The sequence below is a fragment of the Narcine bancroftii genome, chromosome 7 (genome assembly GCF_036971445.1).
Source record: "Narcine bancroftii isolate sNarBan1 chromosome 7, sNarBan1.hap1, whole genome shotgun sequence".
NCBI classification, from domain to species: domain Eukaryota; kingdom Metazoa; phylum Chordata; class Chondrichthyes; order Torpediniformes; family Narcinidae; genus Narcine; species Narcine bancroftii.
Window position 1 is genome coordinate 176,364,199 of NC_091475.1, and position 27,321 is coordinate 176,391,519.

The 27,321-nt window shown below is 42.7% G+C and overlaps 1 long non-coding RNA gene across 8 annotated transcripts in view; it reads left to right on the forward strand.

Annotated features, from left to right (window-relative positions):
* Positions 1 to 27,321, forward strand: part of LOC138739429 (uncharacterized) — a 112,696-nt gene that overhangs the window by 4,580 nt on the left and 80,795 nt on the right. For 3 of the 8 annotated variants that reach the window (XR_011342234.1, XR_011342233.1, XR_011342232.1), the window contains 2 exons: positions 8,619 to 8,772; positions 8,852 to 10,547. The exons of 4 other annotated variants lie outside the window; for them this stretch is intronic. This is a non-coding gene — a long non-coding RNA (uncharacterized lncRNA). Of the gene's footprint in view, positions 1 to 8,618; positions 8,773 to 8,851; positions 10,548 to 27,321 lie in introns of those variants that run through there. One more of the 8 variants, XR_011342239.1, reaches the window with a different exon arrangement.

Sequence of the window (27,321 nt, forward strand, 5' to 3'; positions counted from 1 at the left end):
TGTAAAGCACAGAATCAAGAGAAGGTATAGGGCATTTTGCCTATCAAATTTTCAGAAGATCATGGTTGATCTGATGATAACCTCAACTCTGCATTCACCCTACCTATGATGACATTTCACCCCCATGGTTATCCTTGCTGTAAGTATAATTAAACACTCTACTTCTATTTCCTTTTGAGAAAGATAGTGCCAAAGACCCATAGCTTCTGAGGATTTTTTTTACATTTGAACATCCTAAATTCTCCCACATGAGGAAACATCCTTCTACAGTTCTACATCCCTCCTTTCTAGCCTCCTTAAGTTGTTTCTGTTCAGTCTTTCCTCATAAGACAACCTGCCATTCCAAATATCAGTCCGGTATGGATTAAACAGGAGACTGTATGGCTGCAAACATCGTGGAAGTGTTGAAGGGGAATCCATGGACACACAGTAACTCTGAAGGGTCTTTTGCTTCCCTTTCTCTCATACTATAAGGAGTACCAGACAACACTAAGGGCAACTCTGCCTTATGGCTGGCAGAAAGCAATTTCGTGTAATATTACATGCTCTGTGCTATTACTTAACAATAAAAAAATCTTGAATCTTAAACCTGCTCTGGATTATTTCCTTATATTTACATTTTTTAAATAAGGAGATCAATATTGCACTCACCACCGTACATGAGGTCTCGGCAATACCCAGATAACTGAAGCATACTCTTGTATTCAATACCCCAACAATAAAATATAACATTCTGTATATTTTCATAATTACTGGCTGTAATTATATACTGCCTTTTTTTTCAAACTATGAATTAGGAGGACATCCAGATCCAGGTGCACCAAGTTGATAACTGACAAAGGACCCAGGCCCAAAATGTTGGCCACCCTTTACTTCCTATTGGATGCTGAATGTGTTTCTTCAGCTTGCTTGTGTATTTCGCTGAACCCCAGAAGCTCCAGATTTTCTTGTTTATCCCCATAGCTTCAACTTTTGTTCCTTGTTCTGTTTATCATTCCCTTTTGCTTTGCATCATCTTTTCTTTGGTCATTTAATCTCTCCTGTTGTTCTTTCTGCAATTTCCAAACCTCCCATCTTTGTGATTCTTAAAAATCTGTAACATTTCCATTTAAGCTGAAACATGCACATTGTTTCTTTTTGTACAGAAACCGCCTGACTCGTTAATTCTTCCAGCATTTCCTTCTTTTATTTTAGATTTGTTTTATGCTGAAGTATTTGCCAATTTGTTACCATTGATTTCTTAAAGAACATAAGAGTAGGAGTAGGCCATCCGGCCCGTCAAGCCTACTCCGCCATTCAATGAGATCATGGCACATTCTCACCTACCTGCTTTTTCTTCATATCCCTTAATTCCCCTACAATGTAAAAATCTAGCCAACCTTGTCTAAAATATATTTACTGAGGTAGCCTCCACTGCTTCAATGGGCAGCAAATTCCATAGATCCACCACCCTCTGGGGAAAAAAAAGCTTCATCTCTGTCTTAAATCTACTACCTCAAATCTTAAGGCAGTGTCCTCTAGTTCTACTCCCTCCCACCAATGGAAACAACTTACCTACTGTATCTCTATCTCATCTAATGCCTTTCATAATTTTTTTACGTTCCTATAAGACCCCCTCTCATTATTCTAAATTCCAGCAAGTACAGTTCCAGTCAACTCGATCTCTTTTTTTCACAACTTTACTGCAGAAGCAGCAGGGGAAATACTTAGCAAAATTTCCAGTCTCTACTGATCAGTTTGCCATGTAGGAGTAACCGCATTCCTGACCATGTTCTGCTCATTAATAAAGCAGTTATTCAACCCTGAAGGGTTGAAACTTGGCCTCAGCAGAGAAAGATAAGGTGGATCAAGAATACTTACAATGTTGCTTTTCATGAACTTTATTTATTAACGTATCACAACTATTCATGCAATTTACTAAATTTAAGCTTCAGAGCTAAAGATTAAGGAGATTATGAATAATTCTCCCATGTCATTTTTAGCGCAGTGTATTTGCATTAGTTTAATTAAAAAGCACTAGGGTGAAGAAAATTAATTTTAATATGACTTTATTTCTTATAAAAAGAAAAAAAACAGTAAGGAAATAGTGGCTCTGAATGGATAGCTATTTCAACGAACCAGCACAGGAACAAAGCTCTGAACAAACCCCTGTGTTATTTATGTATATGCCATTGACAGGACCTACATTAATGCAACCCTCACAGTTCTATTTTAACTAGAATTCAAAATATTGTTTTGTGAATCATTCTACAATTCTTAATTTCCTAACTGTTATTTTTTGTTATTTTTAAAACAATATATTTCCTTTTGTTATGTATTTAAATATACAGAGTAAATCAGTAGAAACACATATATGTTATTGCATTTTATAGACTCATAATCAAAATGTTTTGAATTTCAACTCCATTCCAGGATGGCTATAAAAATAACTGCAGCAATTTGGAACAGTTGCTGATAGAAAACTTATGCAAATGTAGCTAGACAAAGAAACCCAGAGATAAAAATTGCCTGGAATATAGATGGTAATAGCTATAAGGTGAATTTGGAGAAACTTGAATTGTTTTCACTGTAGAGTTGGAGCTGAGAGGTGACCTAATAGGCTGTTTGGGACCCTGGAGGGTGGTAAAGGAGGCAGTATAAGAGCAAGTGTTACAGGGGAAAGTACCAGCAGTAATGAAGATGTGGGTGGGGAGAGATAAGTAGACAAGGGAATCATGGAGAGAGCATTCCCTAAGAAAGGAAGAAAAAGGTGGGGAGGGAAGGTATGTTTGGTGCCAGAACAAGGCCCAATCAAAACTAGGGGAACATCTCTTATTCCAAGTTGGCTGCATACAACCCAGTGGTTGAATGGTCTTCCAGTCCAGATCTTTTGAAATGTCTGGCTTCTTCCACAAATATGGCTTCCCCTCCACCACCGTCAACTCAGCCTTTACCTGCATCTCCTCCATTTCCTGCTTATCAGCCCTGGCCCTCTCTGCCTCTAGACACAACAAACACTGAATCCCCCTTGTCCTCACCAACCACCCCACCAGCTTCTACATCTAAAACATTATCCTCTGGATCCTACTACCAGACCCATCTTCCCCTCTCCTCTCTTCCTTTCATAAGAACCACTCCCTCCGTGATTCCTTCATGCACTTATAACTCCTTTCCAATCGTACCCCCCCAGAACCTTCTTCTGTGGCCGTAGGAGGTGCCATATTTGCACTCACACCTCCTCTCTTACCACAAAGGCGCCAAACAAGCCTTTCAAGTGAAACAACACTTCATTTGTGTATCCACAGGATAGATTTACTGCATCTGCTATTCCCTTTGTGGCCTTCTCTACATCAGAGAGACTGGGCGAAGACTGGGTGATCACTTTCCTGAGCACCTTTGCTCCATCCATACCAGTGACCTCCCAGTAGCCAACCATTTCAATTCTGTGTCACACTCCCATACTCGTGTCTATCCATGACTTTATTTGCTATTCCATCAAGACCACCTGTAAATGAACAACACCTGTTTTTCCGTCTTGGCACTCTCCAGCCAGATGGCATCGACTTTTCCAATTTCTTCTAACCTGGTCTCCTCTCCCCCAACCTTCCCTCCTCACTTCCCTTCTCCCTTCCCTCTCTATTCACCCTGCCATCCCTCCTTCCTTTGCTTGCTACAGTCCCCTCCCTCCCTTCTCCACCTATTACCTCCTGCCTTTGTGATCACACCTCCCCTTCCCACTGCCATTCTTTTATTCGGATTCCTGCTGACACTTTTCCATACCCTAATGAAGGACTCAATCCTGAAACATTGGTTATGTATTTTTACCTTTGTTATATAAAGGATACAGTTTGACCTGCTGAGTTTCTCCAGCTTTGTGTTTTCACTTCAGTCACAAATGTCTACAGATTTTTGTTTTTTTTTAATACTTTTATGCTTCCCTATACTTTGGTTCATCCCTCACACCCCTATCCCCACTAGTTTCTTCCACTCTTTCCTCCCTCACCTACCCCTGCAGTTTCATCTGGTCTCTCTTTATATCAGTATTCTCACTTCTACATAGCAGATTCCAGCTCTGGCAGACTTTGTCTCCTAAACACTAACTTCAACCTAAATAATGACTGTTTCTCTTGCCTTTCTCTTCCCCCTTTTGCATCTACTAATCCTTTGCCTCTGTCATGTTTCACCTCAATCTGGTTCATCAATCCCATATGAGGCCTTGTCCTCTTTACACTGGCTTCTGTATTCCTTTTCCTCAGTGTTGATTTTTTTTAAAAATTCCGCACAAAATATCAACTACTGTTTCTCCCACTAATGCTGCTTGATCCACTGCGTTCCTATGGCAGATTGTTTGTTGCTTCAGATTCCAGCTCCTGCAGTCTCTCATAATTCTCCAGACCACCTCTTGATAGGCAGCCAGCCTGTATTCTCCAGACCACCTCTTGATAGGCAGCCAGCCTGTATTCTCCAGACCACCTCTTGATAGGCAGCCAGCTTGTATTCTCCAGACCACCTCTTGATAGGCAGCCAGCCTGTATTCTCCAGACCACCTCTTGATAGGTAGCTAACCTGTATTCTCCAGACCAGCTCTTGATAGACAGACAGCCTGTATTCTCCAGACCACCTCTTGATAGGCAGCCAGCCTGTATTCTCCATACCACCTCTTGATAGGCAGCCAGCCTGTATTCTCCAGACCACCTCTTGATAGACAGCCAGCCTGTATTCTCCAGACCACCTCTTGATAGGCAGCCAGCCTGTATTCTCCAGACCACCTTTTGATAGGCAGCCAGCCTGTATTCTCCAGACCACCTCTTGATAGACAGCCAGCCTGTATTCTCCAGACCACCTCTTGATAGGCAGCCAACCTGTATTCTCCAGACCACCTCTTGATAGGCAGCCAGCCTGTATTCTCCAGACCACCTCTTGATAGACAGCCAGCCTGTATTCTCCAGACCACCTCTTGATAGGCAGACAACCTGTATGACAATCAGCCTACCTGCTGGGTAAGACATTAATGAAAATCTAAAGGATACTCAATCATTTAGTTTATTAGGACCACCAGGAAAACTTATGTTCAGATTGTCCATCCAAAAATTTTCTGCCCTCCACTGACTGCTTTCCTGACTCTTGAGTAAATTTGTTGTCTGTGCTTCTGTTACTGTGTACTCTTGTTAACATATTCTCTCACAATGACTCCCCTTGTCTATGTAATCTGATTTCAACCCAGCAAGGCATTCTTTAGAGTTGTTACCATTATAAAAAAGAATCCTTTTATATTAGAATATGCCCAAAAGGGTATTTGATTCAGTTCTTCCAACTGATTAAATGAATTAAGAATATTTCTGATCATTTGGGTGTAATAAAGGTACTTTTTCATTTCAGTGGTGTGGAAGGGTTTTGATTATATGCAGTAAAATCTCCTTTTTGTGTTCTTAATTAGCATTCTAATTTACTATGGTAGCTGTTTCAGATTTAGTCTCACTAGTCTACTGCTCAAACGATAAGGTATTTTTAATAATTACTGAACAGTGAGCTAAAGAAAGTGCTAAATAAGCACAGATAATGTCTACATTTTTACTTATTTGCTTTACTGACATAAATGCATGTTTTAACATACTTTCCAACATTTATTATCCCTCAACCATGCAATGTGGTAATTGCATAATTATGATTCTCACATAGGCCGCTATTTTTACTCTGGATAAAATGCCAATGTACAAAATAGAAGCAAGAATGGAGCAGTACATGGGAAGCATATTGAGTTTATAACTCATTCATTTCTGTGGGCAAAACTCAAGAGATTAACTAACCTGTACAAAAATGAGAATTTATTGATTTGTGATGTCTGTGTATTTTTTCTTTTAAATAGGAAAAATGACAATATAATTATTTATGAATCTGATAGATAACCTATCAATTATTTCCATATTTTTTACCAATAAAAACATACATGATAAAGATTGATCAGAAACTTTTCATTTCAAGTTGAATTTAAAAGTGGCTCCATTAAACCATATTCTACAAATTTGTGAAGAGAATATAAGCATGCAAAATATTTTCAATATTTTGAGAGCAATTAATTTATTTATCCCTACCTTTCTTTTCATTGAGAAGTGCATCTGATGATGAAAAACTAAGGCCTGGCACAAAATCTATTGCTTACCAGGCAGTAGTCCTCTATATGATTCTAACTGCTTACAGCATTGACATTAAAGTATTGGAAAAATTCCACTCATGCTACCTCTACAAAGTTTTCCTACTTTCCTACTGGAAGAATAAGCAAACCAACTCTCCTTTCCAAACTTTACTGCATTGAAGCCTGAACTGTGCTCAGTTAATTCAATTAGGCTTTCAATTTCATGCTTCATATCAGACTCATGAAACAGACTCTATTTCAACACTGGAAAAATTACCAAACAGACAAAGGAAAATATTCAAAGATATACTAACGTCCTCTTGAATTAATACCACCTCCCCTCTGATAAGAGAACGATGAAGGAACATTAAGGATGTTGTTGAGAATCATGCAGAAATCTGCACAAGTTGAAGTAGCTCACCACCTCACAAACTAACCAACAATAAGTTTCGTAAGATAGCTCCCTCCCCATCTTTGGGAGAGTCTGAAGTCCTTACTATTACCAACATCATTCACCCTAGAAATCATAAAACCACCATGGAGGCAAGCCACTTCGGGTGATGAAGGCAGAATATTACAGGATGTACCTCTTTAATTTGGTGACATTGCCAGATGACAGAAAATGCTCGAAAATAGAAATTGACCTCTAAGGGAACACTTGTTAGCACTAGCACCATTTTCTACACCTCTTGGTCTCTTGGAGGACATCCTGAAGGGCTAAAATACAGCTGAATATAGGAAATTGACAGATCTGCATCACCAAAACACTTGGCTGCAGTGTAAACATATTTTGGTGCATTAGCGCTGCTAACAGCGCCACCCTGGTAGCAGATCCGCAAACTCATGGCGGCAGATTGAAATCGTGCCACACCACAGAGTGCTGGATTATAGAGGTACAACCTATCTGCTATGCAATAGGCTTACTTTGTTCTTGTTCATTATTGACTTTTTCTGAACTAGCTGATGTTTTATTTAACCCTGAAATGACCTTCTCCTTGACAAATATTGTTCATTTCTATCCATGTAATATATAACAATCCTATTTTCTCCGCCCTATTTAAACCTCAGTTATATCATGGTTCATTTGATACCTGTTTCCATATCCCTAAAGCCTTTAATAATAATGCCTAAGAGAAAACATGCTCCATATATTCCACATCGGTTGTTAAACATTCAAGTTCATCATTCAAATTTATTGTCAAAGTACATACCACCATGAGATTCTTTTTCCTGCAGGCTAGGCATAATTTCTAATTACTGGTAAATGTAAACTACTCAAAGAAAGAAAGACATGTAAGTAAAAGAGAGATTTATAAACAAACTGGCTGCAAATACAGAAATATATATATTCAGTAATAAATAATGAGCAAAATACGAGTCCATAAATAAGTTTCTGAATGAGTCTGTTGTTAAGGAGACTGATGTTTGAGCAATACCAACTATTCCTAAACCTGGAGGTATGAGTCCTGTGGCATCTGTACCTGCTTTCTGATAGCAGCAGCGAGAACAGAGCATATCCTGGGTGGTATAGATCCTTGATAATGCTGCTGCTCTCCAATGGCCACATTTCATGTAAATGTTCTCGATGGTGGGAAGAGTTTTGCCCATGATGTACTGGGCTGTTCAATTGCCTTTTGAAGGGTTTTTTGCTCAAAGGTATTGATGCCCCCAAATCAGGATGTGATGCATCCAGTCAGCACACTTTCTACTACACATCTGTAGAAGTTGGCAAAGGTTTCCAATGTCGTACCAAACCTCTGCAAACATTGGAGGAAGTAGACGTACTGACATGCATTGTTCACAGTGGCATTAATATAATGGGTCCAGGACAGGTCGTCTTAGGTAGTGACCTCCAGGAATTTGAAGTTGCTCACCCTTTCCACCTCTGATTCCCCCAATGATCACTGGATCGTGTATCTCTCGTTTTCCTTTCTTAAAATTATTGTCAGCTCCTTTTCTTGGTGACATTAAGTGAGAGGTTGTTGTGGGTACACCACAGGTATATTGTCAGCTGCAGGGGCTGCCTGAATCCCTGGGACCTGATGCGTAATTTTTTATATTTACATATATTTTTCTTTTTTTTTTAAATTTATACAGTTTTTTTTAGTTGTATGTATGGATGGTAGTAAGTCGTATTCTGCCAAGTTGGCAATATCCCTCCTTTGATATGCCCCCTTTGATACAGCTAACTACGGTTGTATCAGAAAATTTGTATATGATGTTGTTGTCATACGGAGCCATGCAGCATAAGTGTAAGGTAAATAGAGTAGGGGTCTAAGTATGTCTCCCAGTGATTCTCTAGTGCTGACGGAGATTGTGAAGGAGATGTTCTTGTCAATCACACTGAATGGGTTCTGGAAGTGATAAAATTCAGGATCCAATTGTAATGTGGGGCATTGAGGTCCTGGGTTTGGAGTTTGCTGTTTAGTTTTAAGGAGATGATGGTGTTGAATGCCAAACTGTAGTCAATAAAGAGCATCTTGATGTATGGATCTTTGCTGTCCAGGTATTCCAGGGTTTGTGTAGAGCCAATGATGTACGTATCTGCCGTGGAACAGTTGGTACAGAAGACAAATTGGAACAGATCCGTGTTGCTGCTGGGACAGGAGTCGATATGCTTCAACACCAGCCTCTCACAACACTACTTCATCACTGTGGGTGTGAGTACTATGTTTGATCATCATTTAGGCAGATTACCATGCTCTTGGGCACCAGTAAATTGAAGCTTGTTTGAAACAGGTGGGCACCACACCCTGACGGAGTGAGAGGTTGAAGATGTCCGTGAATACAATAGCCTGTTGGTCGACCCAGGTTTAAAGTACTCAGCCAGGTACTCTGTCCATACCAGATGCTTTCCTTGGATTTAGTCTCCTCAAGGCTTTGAAGTTTGATCCAGCTAATGATAAAATGCAGCATGTTAAATTTGATTTCACTATTTCATGATCATAACTGACAATTTATTATTCACAATTTGGAAGCCTACTCCTTGAGAATCATAACCTAACAGTCACGCTCTGTGTTGAGGAGATCACTATTTTTGGATACGTGTTTGATGAGAAGAAAATTCACAAGAACAAAGGTTGCTTTCACACTCTGGAAGCTTCCTTTATATCGATGAAGATAACCAGGCTTTTGTGGTGAGACCTTAAGAGTACAGGTACAATCAATGATATCCTGAGTATGATTTCTGGCTTTCCTGAGAAACCAAGAAGTTGAAAGTTACTGTGGCCTTGAGCACTACAGTGAGAGCAGTCAAGCTTGTCAAAATGTTACATATCTTTATGAGCTTTTGAAAACCTGACACTATCTGTACATCACCACTTGGAATCGTTGAAGTATGATTATATATTTTTGAAAATTCACATTATGCATGATCTTCTCGTGTATTTTTGTGGTTGCTGTCCTAAGATTCCTGATTTTCATTATTCACCCAGAGTCTAGCCCAGAATACACATTCATAAAATTCTGCTAGCAGTATGCAACAATCACTCTTTGCTAGTCTGAGCAATACCTGAAAACTCCAGAATATGTTTGTGACAGAATATAGATATGTTTTTGGGAGATAAATTGGGGCTGGTTTTAGTGTAGGTCACATACAAATACATTAAAACAGATCTCATTTAAAATACTGGAGCTCTGCCCATGCTAGACATGTTGGGGCCAACAGTCTTTGCAAAAGCTTTGGAGAGTGTCCAAGAGACTTCACTGATGGATTGTTGTTTACAAAAAGGCAACAGATGAAAGAGCTTGTCAGAGCCACATTCTGTCTGGAGTGGAACTTGCTGTTCTAGGAGGGTCATGTGGTTTTGCAAGCAGAGGGAGTAAAACAGGCTTTCTGTGAGAGAGAGAGACTCGGAAATTAGTTCTACAGTTTTACAGTCAGCAGCATCAACTGGAACTGGAACAGGACAAGCTGGCAAGCTTGTGGAAAACCCTATTCGGAAGACAGGTTGTGAGTGCTTAGTTCAGCCTGGTCAAAGCCCTTATGGTTCATGCAAGAGGAGAGAACTGGCTGCATAATGTTTAACTTGGAATAAGATAAACAAAAAGGAACTCTGTGGTGATCTGAAAGAAAGAAGTTATCATCTGGAGAACCCTGAGGGGGCAAGTTTCTTCGGCAAGACACTGAAGTGGCTGATGGAAGTAAATCAGTTGTGGGTGTCAGCGTGCAACGAATCTCTCTGAAAACCGACAAGAACCTTCCTGAGTGGTAACCATTTACCTTTCAAGCACCAATGCCTGATGAACTTTATAAATGTTAAATTCTGTGCATAGAATAAGAATTGCCTGCAACCCGTGAACTTGGAGGAATGAGATGTGAGATGTGACTCTGAACCAAAGAACTTTTCTGAATTTAAACACACATTACATACACGTGCGCTTAGAATTAGAAAGGGGTTAAGGTAGGTTAGTTAAGTCAATAGTGATAAGTTAAAATGTGATTCTATTTTCATGTTTAAAGATAATTAAAAGAAACTTTTGTTTAAGTAACCATTTGTCTTGGTGAATATCTATTGCTGCTGTGTTTTGTGATCCTCTGGGCTCATAACAATGTTTCAGTAGCCTGCAGTCGGTTGTGGACAGTTAGATGTTCATATTGGCAGAATATTTTTTAAAATGTTCTAAAGAAGGAAGTACAGTACAACTCCGATTATCTGAAATAGTTGGGTCCGGGCCTATTTCGGATAAACAATATTTTCAGATAAGCTGGTCTTTTTTTTTTAAACAGCCCAGTAAGAATATCAAATCACGTGTAACAGAGTTTAAACAACGACAAACAGCTGGGAAGGCTTTTGAAGCATGAAATAACATTTATTTCTAACGAAAAAAACAACCTAAACAAAATAAGATAAACCCCACACTAAAAACTCGACATTCTACTCCGAGGTTTTTCCAAAATTCCAAATATGTTCAACCTGTGACATCAGCTCAGCTCTGAAAAAAATTTTTTGGGTAACTGAGGATTTTTGATTGCTTTGGATATCCTCATTTATCCACCATTTTTCGGAGGAGAAATTACATCATTTCTTCTTCAAGATTTTTCAGATAAATGAGGATTTATGAAATCCTCAATTATCTGACAAAAAGTTCAGAACCGAACAGACATCACTTCCGAGTCCAAAAATTTTGGATGACACAGGATTTTGGATAATCCGATTTCGGCTAATCGGAGTTGTACTGTATAAGGATTTCTTTTATTTCCCCTGTTAGTTATTTTCCGGAGCTTTGAATTCCAGTTTGACAGAATTAACTCTGTCCCACTTCTGCCCTCTGCCTTCAACCGTCTCCATTGGCCATTGATGCCCAAAGCCAGACTTTTTTTTAAACAAAACTAGATTTTATTCACAATAAATTATTTACAAAAAGAAAACCATTCAAAGTTTCTTTGCACACTTAGTGTCATATCCATACATTATTACATTCATTTTCTATTTTGCAGCATGGCCACCATTGTGGTTCTTCCTGCGCCAAGCCTCAGTACATGCCTCAGCACGCACCCCTGTAGCATGGAATGTTGGGAGCATTCCCTCACCAACATCACCTTGTGCTGAAGGACCAACAAGTTTCGGGCAGACCAAAGGGCATCTTTCTCTTTTTAAAAAAAAATTTTTGTATTTTTCAAGTCATACATGCATTCACATTCAAAATTCTTATATAGTATACTGATCATGTTACATGATGGCTTTTAAAACCCAAATAGAAAAGATAAGGAATCCCCAAAAAGTAATCAAAAAATAACACAAAGAAAAATAGAAATAAATGTCTTAGAACTATCATCCAAACTAGAAAAAATCTATTTATATTGACTTAAGGGGATCTCTTTACTGAGTTGATAGTCTTCCAGCAGTTTTGGATGCCTGTTGGGAACATACTGTAAATCAGAGAGATCTACTCAATTCAATTTTTGTTGCATGCCTCGGTCCCTCCAAACCAGATTCCCAACACCTTCAGGTAGTCAGATTTGACAGTGGAGGGAGTAAACCAGTCGGAATAGTTACTGAACAGCATTGCCTTGCTCTTCTTCTGGTTTACCCTGGCACTCAATGTAGAGTCAAGCTGGCCATGGATGCTGATCAGGCTGAAGATCGTGTATCTGAACAGAAGACGGCAACGTCACCCATGTGCAGGAAGGCTTTGACCTGAGTGCCTCCACTGCCTGGCAATATCATTCCACTTATGCCCTCATCTATCCTGATGGATTCAGCAATGGGCTCAATGCAACACACAATTAAAACTGGAGAGAGCATGCAACCCTTCCTGACTCCAGACTTGATGTAAGTTATCTGTTTCCTACCCATTGAGTTGGACTGTGCTATGGATGTCTGTGTAGAGCAGGTTAATTCAATTTCAGATTCCTTTCCAAAAGCCCATTGTGGAGACCACATCCATCATATACATGTGTGATATCCAGTCGAAAGCATTCTCCTAGTCTAAGTTGACCAGGAAAGTGTGCACCCCCTGTCCTGCACATATCTTTGAGCAGTGTGAGTCTGTCAGAGATTTTCCTGCCCTGAACCCTGCAGGTCTGGTCTAGGTGGATCAACTGTCCCAGGACAACTTGACTTAATTGGTGATGGCTTTGCACAGGCTTTTGTAGGCAACATTTGTCATGATAATGCATATGTATGAGATGTACCGGAAGTCACGTGGTATGAGAGAGAGAGATAAGAACACAAGCAGGAGAACAAAGGAAACGGGAAAATAAAAAGACACTGAGAAGTTTACCTGATAAAACTTGTGTTTAATGTTTTATTAACTTCACATTTCGGGCTACAAATGTGACATTGGCGACGAGGATGAAAGAAGCTTGAAGAAAATTAAAGACTAAACAAGATTACAGAGGATTACAGACAACTTCAAGGTGATAAGAATTTTCTCTTTGTCTCAGTACTTTTGGGGCTGAAATATTTCCTCATGGCTGGTGCAGACAGTGACTTTCTAACACATAGTGGAATTGCTCATTTTGACCCGACTGGTGATGCAAGCACTGTAAGTGTGAAGTGGAAGGCATGGCTGGAAGAATTTGAATCCTACACCGACAGTCATGGCCTATTTCTAGATACCGGTAGAGTTGAACAAAAAGCGCAGAGAAGGGCGTTACTTCTTTTCACTGCGGGACCCTCAGTTCGGGAAACATTTAAGACACTTTTGAATACTGGAAGAAAGGATGAGTACCGGAAAGCGGTAGATGCATTAAATGCACACTATGTAGTGACACCGAATGCTACATTTCAACGCCATTTGTTTCGGAGAACGAGACAAGAAGATGGCCAGACAATTGCTCAGTACGTGACGAGACTACACCAGCTAGCTGTTGGATGCAATTACATGCCAGCTGATTTGGACAACCAATTATTGGATCAAGTCGTACAGCACTGCAGATCAGATAAACTCAGAAGACGTCTACTGGAAAGAGGGAGTGAGTTGGAACTCACTGATGCTTTAACCATTGCTGCTGCATTAGAGGCTGTTGAAGGGCAATTGCATACCATGACCCTGAAAGACAACTCAAGCCAGCAAATTAAGAGGCTCTCACATCGCCATAACCAGCCAAGATATACGTCGACACAGGACGTGGAGTGTTATCGATGTGGAAACCGAGGTCACTTTGGAAAAGACACATATTGCCCGGCCAAAGGCAAAGTTTGCAGAAAGTGCGGAGGTAAGGACCACTTTGCAAAGAAGTGCAAAAGCAAGTCCAATGCAGACCAGAAGAGGAAGAGTACAACTTCCAAAGGCAAAGCCTGGGGGAAAGGAAAGTATCCTGGAAAGAAAGATACCATTCGCCAGATAGACAGTGACGATGATGATACCCAGGAGGAACAGAGTTGTTACCAATTTACGTTGAATGAAGTACATCATGAGAAGGTCTCAGTGATCATTGGTGGAGTAATAGTGCAGGTCATTGTAGACTCAGGCAGTGACAGTAATGTGATTGATCGACATTTATGGGAGAAGTTGAAAAAGAATAAGATCATCTGTACCTCAAAGAAGTGTTCCAAGAAACTGTATCCATACACAGCAACCAAGCCATTGCAGACCATTGGATGTTTTACTGCAACTGTTGAAGCTGGAGATAAGTACACCGAAGCAGAGTTTATGGTCATAGAAGAGAGGGGAGAACCATTGCTGAGTAGAAGCACAGCGCAAGACCTGGCAATACTTCATATTGGAGCTTGTGTCAATTCAATTCAGTTATACGAGGATATGAAGCAAGAATTCCCCGCAGTCTTCCAAGGAGTAGGAAAGCTGAAAGGTCGACAATTGAAGCTAGCGGTAGATGAAACGGTCAAACCCAAGGCACAACCAATGCGCCGAACTCCGTTTGGACTTCGTGGGAAAGTCGAAGCCAAAATTAAAGAATTGATCGAACAAGACATTATTGAACCGGTGGAACATTCGACGCAATGGGTCAGTCCAGTAGTGATTGTGCCCAAACCAAAGGGTGACATAAGACTATGTGTTGACATGAGAATGGCCAATGAGAATGGCTAATTAGAGAACGACACCCTATACCAACAATGGAGGAAATACTTCAAGAACTAACTACCAGTAAGATATTCTCAAAAATTGATCTGAAATGGGGCTATCGTCAATTAGAGCAGGATCCAGGTTCCCGAGATGTGACAACATTTGTGACTCACTGTGGATTGTATCGTTAGAAGAGACTATCATTTGGAATTAATGCAGCTTCGGAGATCTACCAGCATGAAATCCATCGAGTGATTCAAGGCATTCCTGGAGTTGCCAACATTTCTGACGACATCATAGTCCATGCACCAACGAAGGAAGAGCATGACAAACGGTTGAGGCATGTACTATCTAGACTACAGGAGGCAGGCCTTACTGTGAATGGAAACAAGTGCCAGTTCGGTGTGTCAGAAATGGACTTCATGGGACACAGACTTACATGGGAAGGACTAAACCCTGCAGAGGCCAAGGTGAAAGCTATTGAGGAGGCACGTGCACCTCAGAACGCAACAGAGGTGAGGAGTTTCCTGGGATTGGTCAATTTTTGTGCAAAGTTCATTCCTAATTTCGCTACAGTGACAGAACCTCTAAGGAAACTAACCAGGAAAGGTGTACCATTTCATTTTGGATCTGAGCAGAAGAAAGCGTTCACAGCGCTGAAGCAAAGCCTGACAGATGCAAAAACTCTTGGATATTACGATCCGGCGGCATCAACCAAAGTCATAGCAGATGCCAGCCCGGTTGGTTTAGGAGCCGTGTTGGTCCAGATGCATGATGGAGGACCAAGAATCATTGCCTATGCCAGCAGATCGTTATCAGATGTGGAAAGAAGATACTCTCAGACAGAGAAAGAAGCACTCAGACTTGTATGGGCCTGTGAGAGGTTCCATGCATATTTATACGGCATTGAATTTGAACTCATCACAGATCATAAACCATTAGAGGTGATCTATGCACCTAGATCCAAACCATGTGCCAGAATAGAGAGATGGGTACTCAGACTACAACCCTACAAATATAAAGTAATCCACATTGCAGGGAAAGCAAACATTGCAGATCCGCTGTCCAGATTGGTGAAGGATGGTGGTCCACAATCCAAGTCAGAATTGGGAACAGAAACAGAGAGCTTTGTACGCTTCATAGCTATTCAGGCGACACCGAAAGCTGTGACTACGAAGGAAGTCGAGAGAGAATCCGAACGTGATCCAGAACTCATGGAAGTAAGAGAATGCATACAGAGTGGACAATGGGACAAGTGTACTCACAAGGCTTACATTCCCATTAGAGACGAACTTTGTTGCATCGGACAGTGTGTATTAAGAGGTTGCAGATTGGTGATACCGCAAAGATTGAGACCGAAGATCGTATCCTTAGCGCATGAAGGACACCTAGGTATTGTTGGTACCAAGCAAAACCTCAGGACCAAGGTATGGTGGCCAAGTTGTGATAAGGACGCAGAGAAATTTGTTAAAACTTGTCACGGATGTCAAATCACAAGTAGGAGTAATCCGCCAGAACCGATCCGGTGAACGCAACTTCCAACAGGACCATGGATCGACGTAGCTGTTGATTTTCTTGGACCTTTACCGACGGGTGAATCAATTATGCTAGTGATAGATTACTACAGCAGATACTATGAGTACGTGGTGTTGAAGTCCACAACCACTGAAAAAACAATACAAGCATTAGCAGAGATATTCGCAAGATATGGATTACCTGTTACATTATACTCTGACAATGGTCCACAATTCATTTCAGAGACATTTGCGGAATACATGAGGACCACAGGTATCCACCATCATAAAGTAACTCCGAAATGGCTGCAAGCCAACGGGGAAGTAGAGAGACAAAATCAGTCCATTGAAAAACGATTATGGATTGCTCACGCAGGACAAAATTGGCGAGAAGCATTGCTATCTTATGTGGCTGTCTATCGGGCAACGCCTCATGCAACCACAGGAAAAAGTCCTGCAGAAGCATTTTTTGGGAGAAAAATCCGCACAAAAATGCCCGAAATAAAGGAAATCTGGGACGACCAGGAGATGAGGGACCACGATGCTGAAAAGAAAGGAGCAGCAAAGCTGTACACAGATTTGAGACGTGGAGCCAGGTACTCAGACATCATGCCTGGAGATAATGTTCTGGTGAGGCATGAGAATGGTGGTAAGCTAGACACACCTTATTACCATCAACCCTACACTGTCGTATCCAGAAGTGGCAGTATAGTGACAGTCAAGTCTCCGACTGGAGTCCTGTATAAGAGAAATGTATCAGGTGTAAAAAGGTACCAGTCCAGAGATACATCGAGCGAAGAGGTTGAAAGGCCAATACGAGATGCTGAAACTGAGAGACCTGATGGTGTTCCAGAGGCAGTTACCAGCACTCCTGATGAAGTGACTAGAGCGCCAGAAACACCCGAAGCCGTGGTGAGCAGTATTTTCGACGCCGAGAGTGAACAACCGAGAAGCGACGACAATATCGCAGGCAGGCTGAAACGAAACCGGAAAGCGCCCAAATGATACGAAGACTTTGTGCCATAATTTTAATAAGAACTTTGGGACAGTATTTAATCTTATATCATAAAGTGCATGTATGAGTGCTGTAGGAAGTAAATTTTATGTAGTTGAGTTATAGTATTACCATTAGTTACGATGTTTGTATGTTTCCGAGGGATATTGGTAAGTGAAGGTAAAGTTTATTTCTGATTAAAGGAGGGATGTCATGATAATAAGTATGAGATGTACCGGAAGTCACGTGGTATGAGAGAGAGAGATAAGAACACAAGCAGGAGAACAAAGGAAACGGGAAAATAAAAAGACACTGAGAAGTTTACCTGATAAAACTTGTGTTTAATGTTTTATTAACTTCACATTTCGGGCCACAAATGTGACAACATTTAACAATGATATTGATCTCTGATCCTTGATATCCCCTTCACCCCCTTCTGTTTGAAGATGATGGTGATGATGCCCTTTGTCATGAAGTCTGTCGTGCTGCCTGCCAACAGGTCCAAGCTCACTCAGTCCCACAGACATGTAGAACTCAGCTGGTAAGCTGTCACTTCTGTCACCTCTTGAAGTTAGTCCTTCACATTCACCCCCCCTCAAATGCATAAGGAGGAGTTGCTGCAGGTCAGTCTGGAGTTGGCTTAGTTCCCTCTGTCTCTGTCTTGCTCTCCAAATACCTTGATAAAGAGCCTCTTGATGTTCTCCTTGGTCGCTTCCTGCCAGTTCACAGGAGAATCAAAGAATGGCTTTACAGTTCTCTATGTTCCTCTACATTCCCTGGGATCAGCAACTTCATGTTCAGCTTCTGTGTTCCCCTGCCTGCCTTTTGTTCCTCTCGCAGATGACAGGAGGGTGTAAAGCGGACAGTGAACAGGGAAGAACACCAGCGTCACATCAGTGGTTCTAACCATGACCGCTTTCAACATGAAGAGGAAGTATCTCCGAGACCTGGTAGAGCCCACTGATCTCGATCAGGTGGGCTGTGCTGTGCTCCACCTGCGCGGTTGCTGAAGATGTTGTATGGCTGTGCATTCTTTATCATCTCCATCAAAAATCTGGAGAGAGCTGTCCAGTCTGCTGCTGGCATCGCCAGGTCGACCAGCTGTAAAAAAAAATGCAGTTGAAATCACCGGGCAGAACGATTGGTCTGGACATTACCAGCAACAGTAGGAACTGCTGGAAGATGGCCAGCCTTTCGCTCTGCACGGGCGAGGTCTGCACATTGATCAGATGGAGCGCGGTGTCGTGAGGAGACACTCCCCCAATCACCTTCTTAACCTCAGTAATTGCAAAGTTACCTCCCTGCAGAAATGTGCCCAGACCATAGGCGTGACAATCATTTTCCCCTGCCCAACCCCCCCCCCCCCCCCCACCTGTTTATAAATCGTATACTGCATTCACAGTCCTTACTTTTCCCAGTGTAAATAGCCTGAGACCTCATGCCCACAGCTTTGGTGAAATGCAGCACTGATTTTGGGCTCAGGAACTAGAAGTGATCTCAGAGTGGGGTCTCTGCAGGTGAAGCTGGTGGCAATTAATCTTTGCTCCTGTTTCACGCCTGATTTCTGTTCTTCTCTCAGAGCTAGGAAGCGCAACAGCTTCTGCACTGTTACTGGTCTCCTAGTGCTGGCAGTTGCGGGGGGGGGGGGGGGGGGGGGGAGGGAGGGGTGATGAAGGCCTCTGGCACTGCTCCTGGTTTCCCAGACCTGGGGGGGTGTCGCTGGGAGCTGTATGTCCCACAATCGGGATTACTTGTAACACATTGTCTTCCTTTCTATCCCCTCCACCTTGGCGCTTCCTCTGCCTTCGTCCAGCACTTGTGCTGACTTCATTCATGGGTGACAAGAGGTTGCTGGCTTTTCTTTGCACTTTCACCCCTTTCTTCCCACTTCACCCCTTCCTACTTCACCCCTTTCTTCCTACTTCACCCCTTTCTTCCCACTTTCACCCCTTTCTTCCCACTTTCACCCCTTTCTTCCCACTTCACCCCTTTCTTCCCACTTCACCCCTTTCTTCCCACTTCACCCCTTTCTTCCCACTTCACCCCTTTCTTCCCACTTCACCCCTTTCTTCCCACTTCACCCCTTTCTTCCCACTTCACCCCTTTCTTCCCACTGCTTGCAGTTTTGGTTGCCAGTTTTTTTGTGAAATTTTTTTGGGTTGAGTTTCTTGACTGCTTTTCATTTTTCCTCAGCAGCTCCCTCTTTTATTGACTCTACTTCCTTGGGAGAGGCCCCCTTGTGGCTGGGGTTTGAGGGTTGGAAATGGGGTGTCCTTGCTTGCCCTGGTTTCAGTCTTTTCTGGGGTCTCTGTCACAGTTGAGGGGGTTTTGACCTCGGCTGGAGTAGTATTGTTGACCATGTGTGTTGACAGCAACATGTTTTGAGCCGTTTCTGGAGAGGAGGCCTGCTTCTCCACACAAGTTTCAGCACTTGCTCTTGGCACATTCCTTGCAGTTTTTGCAGATGACTGCATTGCATTGGGCCACCACATCCCCAGGTTTATTATCAGTTTCTGCACAGCTTGGGCTGTCCAGCATAGAGCAAGTAGCCACGGTTACCTCAAATGGCGAACACGGAGTGGTGGTGGATTATGGCCTCTTTACTGTTCTCTCTCAGCTTCACCTCAACTTTGCATTTGCTGGTCCAGATTCTAAATGTGTCTTTGATGTCCACATGACATAATGACCCAAGAAGGTGGACATCCACTACTGGCACACATGGGTTGAACATGTGTACCACTATCACTTGATCCTTCTGCATTGGCAGTGTGAAAAATGGCTGTGCCTTAAAAAGAGATAGTGGAGCCACATTCCCCTTCTGGAAGTCCCAGAGTATCCTCTGCCATTCTGCCAGGTTCTTGAAGGTCACAGCAAAGTTACTGTTATTCATTACATCCTGGAGGCAGTCAATATCCTTTGGACTGCTGCAAATTTGAGGCATTCACACTTTCCTGACAAAGAGGTCCCAGGAAATCAGGGAGCCTTCACTCATGTCCTTTACTGCCACCTGATGGTGTTCTGTATTCTTTGTCCTCTCGAGTAATTTGCTGCCATGGCCATCTTCATAGGACTGGTGCTGCTGGAAAGGGTGTTAATTTGGTCCCCCAATCAGCATAGATCCTACCCTGCATCAGCAGGCCACCTCATACCAGACAGTCTCTTCTGCTCTCAGTTACCTTTCCTCTTCTTCATGAGGCACATTCTCACGGATCCTGTTGATCTGCTCTCAGTAGATGAACTGCGCTTGATCTTACCCTAAAGGCTGATAAGCCTTTGCTGAGTATCTCCATTCATTCTGCAAGGCTACTACTGGAATATGTATCCACATTGGCATCCATGTACGGCATCAGCATCTTACATATGGGTGTAAGATATGGGTATTTGCAGACCCTGGGATCTAATGTTGAATTTAACAATTTCAAGAAACCAACTCAAATGTGGCTACGCAGTAACTTTCCATTTGAATGTGTTTCCTTTGTTCTCTTTTTTGTCTCTAAATGCTAGTATTGTAGCAGCCTGTGGCCCACTCCACGGGCCGACACAGCAAACAGTCATTGAACACAACGTTCAAGCAGACGGCACGTGAGATGAGACGCTCATTTCCATAGGCCATAGGATTACCGGTCAATCACAGCCAGTGGATCGCAGGGCGTCCATCTGAGCCTGCGCATCCAGGACAACCAATCAACAGCTGGCCTTGCTCAAGCCACGCCCCAGTGATGATGTGGCTGAATGCCTAGAAAAGGCAGAGCTGCAGCCCAATAAAGTCAGTGTCAATTACACTCCCTTGGTGTGCGAATCTTCTTTCTACCTCGAGCTATAATCTGAACTATAACCGTAGTGACCCTGCCACTGTGGTGACCTTGATTGGTCCAAATGACGCTTTGGACCCAATATTGGAAGAACAACCTACAATCAATGTTGTAGCATTGAAGCTACCAGGCTTCTGGACGTCGTAACCACAGGTGTGGTTCCAGCAGACTGAGGCGCAGTTTGCCATTTGCCAGATCTCTGCAGACAATATATGCTACTACCACATGGTCAGCGCCCTTGATCAAGACACAGCAGTCTGCATCATTGACTTCCTCCAGCAGCCCCTGCAGCAAGGAAAGTATGTGGCCATCAAGGAGCTATTAACCCACACTTTTGGGCTCTAAAAGTGCAAGTGTGCGGCCCAACTGCTGCACTTCAACAGTTTAGGGGACGGGGCCCCTTCTGCCCTCATGAGTGACATGCTCTTTCAGAACGATGGCCAGACCTCTTGCCTGCTGTTCCAGCAGATCTTATTGAAGTGGCTGCCTGAAAACATCTGGCTGCTCATCGTGGCTTTCCAAGCAGATGTGCTATGAGCAGCGTTTCACTTGAACAGCTGATGGAACCTCATCAGCAATGCCCCCAACAAGGAAGCCTGTCATCCGACTGACCATCCAACTGACTGACCACCTGATCAACACACCCCACCAGTGAGATGTACTGTTTCTGTCATCAACAGTGGGGTACCATGGCCTGTTGATGCCACTCTCCCTGTGCGTTCCAGGGAAACGTCAAGGTCGGCCATCATTGATGACAGCAACAACCGGCCAACTGCATAGCCTCCTCCACATCCAAGACTTCCTGTCGGGCCGAAGTTTCTTGGTGGACGCCAGGGCACTGTACAGCGTCCTTCCCCTGTCCGGCCTAGAAGCCTGCAGCGGTAAGTTTGGCCGAGAGCTTCAAGCAGTAAATGGTTCCAACATTCGGATATTTGGCACCTGTACAATTCCCCTTCATTTTGGGGACAAAAAATTCACCTGGAAGTTTACAGTGGCAGCTGTACAACAATCGTTACTGGGTGCCGATTTCCTGAGACCCAACTCGCTACTGGTGGACATTAAGGGGCATCGGCTGGTACATGCCCGGGCATTTCAGACACTCTTGCTCAAGGGCACCAAATGTACAAACCCCCATCTACACTCGGTGAGTACTGCCGACAACTAATTCATTCGAGTCTTAGCGGACGGAATTCCCCTCCGTCACTATGCCCCATTTCAACTCAGCAGAACCCAAACTCGGGGTGAGACACCAAATGATGATGGAAGGCCTTTCCCTCCACGCCAGGGTGCAGCGTCTTCCCACCGAGAAACTCAACCTGGCTAGAGAAGAGTTTTGAAAGTTGGAGGAACTCGGCATTGTGTGGCGCTCCGATAGCCCATGGGCCTCCCCCCTCCATCTGGTACCTAAAGCAGCTGGAGGTTGGAGGCTGTGTGGAGACTACCAGCACCTTAATGACGCCCACACCCAATAGATATCCAGGACTTCACTGCTAATCTGCAAGGGGCACGGATATTTTCTAAAGCGGACATCAGATCCCAGTTCACCCCGATGACATTCCAAAAACTGCCATCATAACCCCCTTTGGATTGTTCTAATTCCTCTGCAACCCATTCGGGCTGAAAAATGCAGCTCAGACTTTTCAGAGATTGATTGACGCAGTGGGCCGGGATCTGCACTTCGCCTTCATCTACCTTGATGACATTTTAATAGCCAGCCACACCCACACTGAACATGCTGCTCACTTAAGACTATTGTTCTACCGGCTAAGTGAGTTCAGTTTAACCATCAATCCAACCAAGTGCCAATTTGGCTGAGAGACAATTGAATTTCTGGACCATCTCATTGACCAACATGGGGCTAGGTCGTTACCCACCAAAGTGGATGCTATTTGTTCCTTCCCCAGACCAACAACCGTGAAGGGACTGCAAGAGTTTGCAGGTATAGTCAATGTTTATCACCGCTTTATATCTGCAGTGGCCCGCATCATGAGTCTGCTATTTCCCCTCATGGCAGGGCCCAGTAAAGACATTAAATCGACACAGGAGCGACTGAGGCTTTCCAAGCAACCAAAGATGCCCTAGCCAAAGACACCCTCCTTGTGCATCCCAGGACAGACACCTCGACTACTCTCACGGTAGATACCTCCAGCACAGCGGTCAGGGATGTACTTGAGCAACTGGTTAATGGGTGGTGGCAACCACTGGCCTTTTTCAGTAAACATCTCAGGCCACCAGAGCTCAAGTACAGTGCCTTTGATGGGGAGCTGTTAGCTTTATACCTGGCAATTTGGCATTTCTGTTACTTCCTGGAGGACAGTAAGTTCAAAATTTACACAGACCACAAACCACTTAACTTTGCTTTCAGCAAGGTGTCAGACACATGGTCAGCCAGGCAACAGAGAATTTTTGACAGACATTAAACATATTGCTAGCAAATCCAATATGGTAGCCAATGCCCTATCCTGTCTGGCTATCCTAGCAGTGCACGACCCCATTTGGGTGTCATCTATGTGGCCCTGGCAAATGTGCAGCAAGCAGACACTGACATACTGGCGTACCAGACAGCACTTACCGGCCTGCAATTGGAGGACATCCAGATTGCCCCAGGTAACCGCATGCTGCTCTGCAACACCCCAACTGGTAAACTTCGCCCCGTCATTCTGGTCGCATGGAGGAGGTGAGTTTTCAAATCGGTCCACAATTTGGCTCACTCTGCGATCAGGACTATGGTTAGAATGGTGCCCAACAGGTATGTCTGGCACAGCCTCCATAAAGAGGTCACTCAGTGGGCCAAAACATTTACTCAGTGCCAGGCATCCAAGATCCAGACCCACATTAAAGCCCCTCCGCAGCCTTTCAAATCAGCACGCTGCCATTTCAGCCATGTGCACATAGACATTGTGGGGCCCCTACCTGTATCCAGAGGTGCATGTTATCTATTGACCATAGTCAACTGAATGACTAGATGGCCAGAGGCAGTGCCACTACCTGAAATCTCTACGAAGGTGTGTGCACGGGCATTACTGAACATCTGGGTGGCACGTTTCAGAGTCCCCGAACACTTAACATCTGATGGGGGCCCAATTCACTTCCAGTGTGTGGACCACCTTAGCAAATGCCCTGGGAACTCAACTCCACCACACCACAGGCCAACAGGCCACTGGAAAGGTTCCACAGGCACCTGAAGACAGCTCTGATGCCCAAATCACTGGACCAAACTGGGCAGATGAACTGCCTTGGGTCCTGCTAGGCATCTGAACTGCCCCAAAAGAGGATCTCAAGGCATCCTCCACCAAGTTGGTCTATGATGTACCCCTAGTCACCCCAGGTGAATTCATGGGAGCTTCCAAGGGCTTGGGGGAGCTCCGGCAGCTACATTGTCTCAACTATGTGAATGTCTGGGCTCACTAGCCCCAGTTACGCCCAGAATTCATGGGCAAGCCAGCATCTTTGTCCCAAAAATATTTGCAGACTGTCACTTTTTTTGTCCAACGCGGCCCTCCAGCCACCCCTTCGATGGCCTTATGAAGGGCCATACTGTGACATCAGACATAACAACTCCACCTGTGTGTTGGACATTGGTGGCAGGGAGGAGACCTTCACACTCAATAGGCTGAAACCGGCCCACTTGGACGTTAACCAGCCAGTTACTCACCCAACCACACAGCGCAGGGATCGGCCGCCAAAAGACAGTGTCCCGATTGCCAGTTCTGGGGGGGGGGGGGGTGTCGTGTAGCGGCCTGCGTCCCACTCCTTGGGCCAACTCAGCAAACTGTAGTCAACCAAGACGATCGGGTAGATAGCACACACGATGAGACACCCACTCCCACAGGAATAGCGGTTGAATCAGCCAATCACAGCCAGCAGATCACAGGGGGTCCAATTCGGGCCTGCGTATCTGGGACAACAAACCACTTAACTTTTGGCACGCCCCGGTGGTTACATGGCCAGCTGCCTATAAAAGACAGAACTGCAGTCCAATAAAGTCAGTGTTGATTACACTCTCTTGGTGTGCGAGTCTTCTTTCTACCTCGAGCTATAACCCAAGGTATAACCGTAGTGACCCCGCTACAGTATTTAAAATAAATGATGCATTGGCAGATTTGCTCTGAAGCCTATTACAGATATTCCCTCTAACCTCTCCATACATCCCCCGTCACATCCTGACAATGTAAAAGCCCATAAGGTATAGACAGAAGTAGGCCATTGATCCCATCAAGTCTGGTCTGTCATTCCATAGAAGAACAAAAACAAATTTTCTGTTGTTAGACATGTAAACCCATCTGCTTAGCCCACTCTCACTGCCACTTTGGAGGCTCAAATTTCATGGTGCCTTTCATTATCATTTAATAATACATAAATTATATAAACATATGTTACATTCTTAAACTTTTGCCTGAGGTAAGGCAAACAAAGAGTCGCCATTAGGCTCTGAAGAAAGTAAAATCTGCTTTTGAACACGAAATGGCAATGCAGCAACTCATGAAAATTCTTATAAAATGCAATTAACTGCTGTTTTCAAGAATGACAGTGAAGCGCTAGTGCTGAGCATTTTTCATGAGTAAATGCCAAAATATTGCCAGGCATTCCTGGAACTGAGGATCTACAGAGAGTGTAAGCAACAAATAAATTATCAGTGTAATGAACTTAAATATTTTCTCTCTTTACTAGTTCTAATGAGGATTCCTTGACCTGAAACATCATTTTCTCTCTCTCCCAAATGAAGATTACTGATTGGTCAAAAGTTAGGTCACTATAACTGCAACAGAAAATATTTCCTTACAACATTAGAATAAGGTGATTTCATCTCGTCCATGTTGGTTCACAGAACCAATTTTCACTGTAACCTATTCTCCCCACATTTCCATTCTGATTCTATCACTCACCAATACATTAATATTAGCCAATTAACTTACAAGTGCACACTTCTGGGAGGAACCTGGAGGAAACCCAGCCTGTTACAGGAATGTATCTGCAAATTCAGTTCTGATAGCCACAGACTGAACCCAAGTCACTGCAGCAGGGGTTACTAACAACTCTACCAGCTGCACCTTCAGTCCTTTCTATCTATCTATTTATTTATTTTTTTATTTTTTTATTTAAAAAAAAATATATATATTTTTCACACCATAAACCACATTAACCATGATACATACTTTTTCCTTTTCAAATATATACAGTGCCATTTTCTCCCCCCCCTCCTCCCATCCCACCCTCCCTACCTCCCCCCTCCCGTCCATTTAAAGTACAAAATCTAGGATACATTAAACCAGCCAAACAATGTTGTCATTCAATAAAAATAAACAAGAAATTCCACTGAGTCAATTCTTTTCATTTCCTTCTCCTTTCGTTAATTTAGGTAGTGAATATCCCCGGTAGGTTTTCGCTATTGTGTTTCATGTAAGGCTCCCATATTTGTTCAAATATTTCAATATTATTTCTTAAACTATATGTTATTTTTTCTAATGGAATACATTTATTCATTTCTATATACCATTGTTGTATTTTCAAATTATCTTCCGATTTCCAGGTTGACATAATACATTTTTTTGCTACGGCTAGAGCTATCTTAACAAACCTTTTTTGTGCATCCTCCAAATCAATTCCAAATTCTTTGTTTTTTATGTTACTTAGGAGGAAAATCTCTGGATTCTTTGGTATATTGTTTTCTGTAATTTTATTTAATATTTGGTTTAGATCTTCCCAAAATTTTTATACTTTCTCACATGTCCAGATTGCATGAATTGTTGTTCCCATTTCATTTTTACATCGAAAACATCTATCAGATACTGTTGGGTCCCATTTATTTAACTTTTGAGGTGTAATGTACAGCCTGTGTATCCAGTTATATTGTATCATACGTAACCTCGTATTTATTGTATTTCTCATCGTTCCAGAACATAACTTCTCCCATGTTTCCTTTTTTATCTTTATATTTAAATCTTGTTCCCATTTTTGTTTAGTTTTACCATTTGTTTCCTCATTCTCCTTTTCTTGCAGTTTAATATACATATTTGTTATAAATCTTTTGATTATCATTGTATCTGTAATCACATATTCAAAGTTACTTCCCTCTGGTAACCTCAGACTACTTCCTAATTTGTCCTTCAAGTAGGATCTCAATTGGTAATATGCCAGCACTGTATCTTGAGTTATATTGTATTTATCTTTCATTTGTTCAAAGGATAATAATCTATTTCCTGAAAAACAATTTTCTATTCTTTTGATCCTTTTTTTCTCCCATTCTCTAAAGGAAAGGTTATCTATTGTAAAAGCGAGTAACTTGTTTTGCGTCAGTATTAGTTTTGGTAATTGATAATTTGTTTATTTCTTTCTACATGAATCTTCTTCCAAATATTGAGTAGATGATGTAATTAATACTGGAGAACTTCTATATTGTACCAATTTTTCATCCCA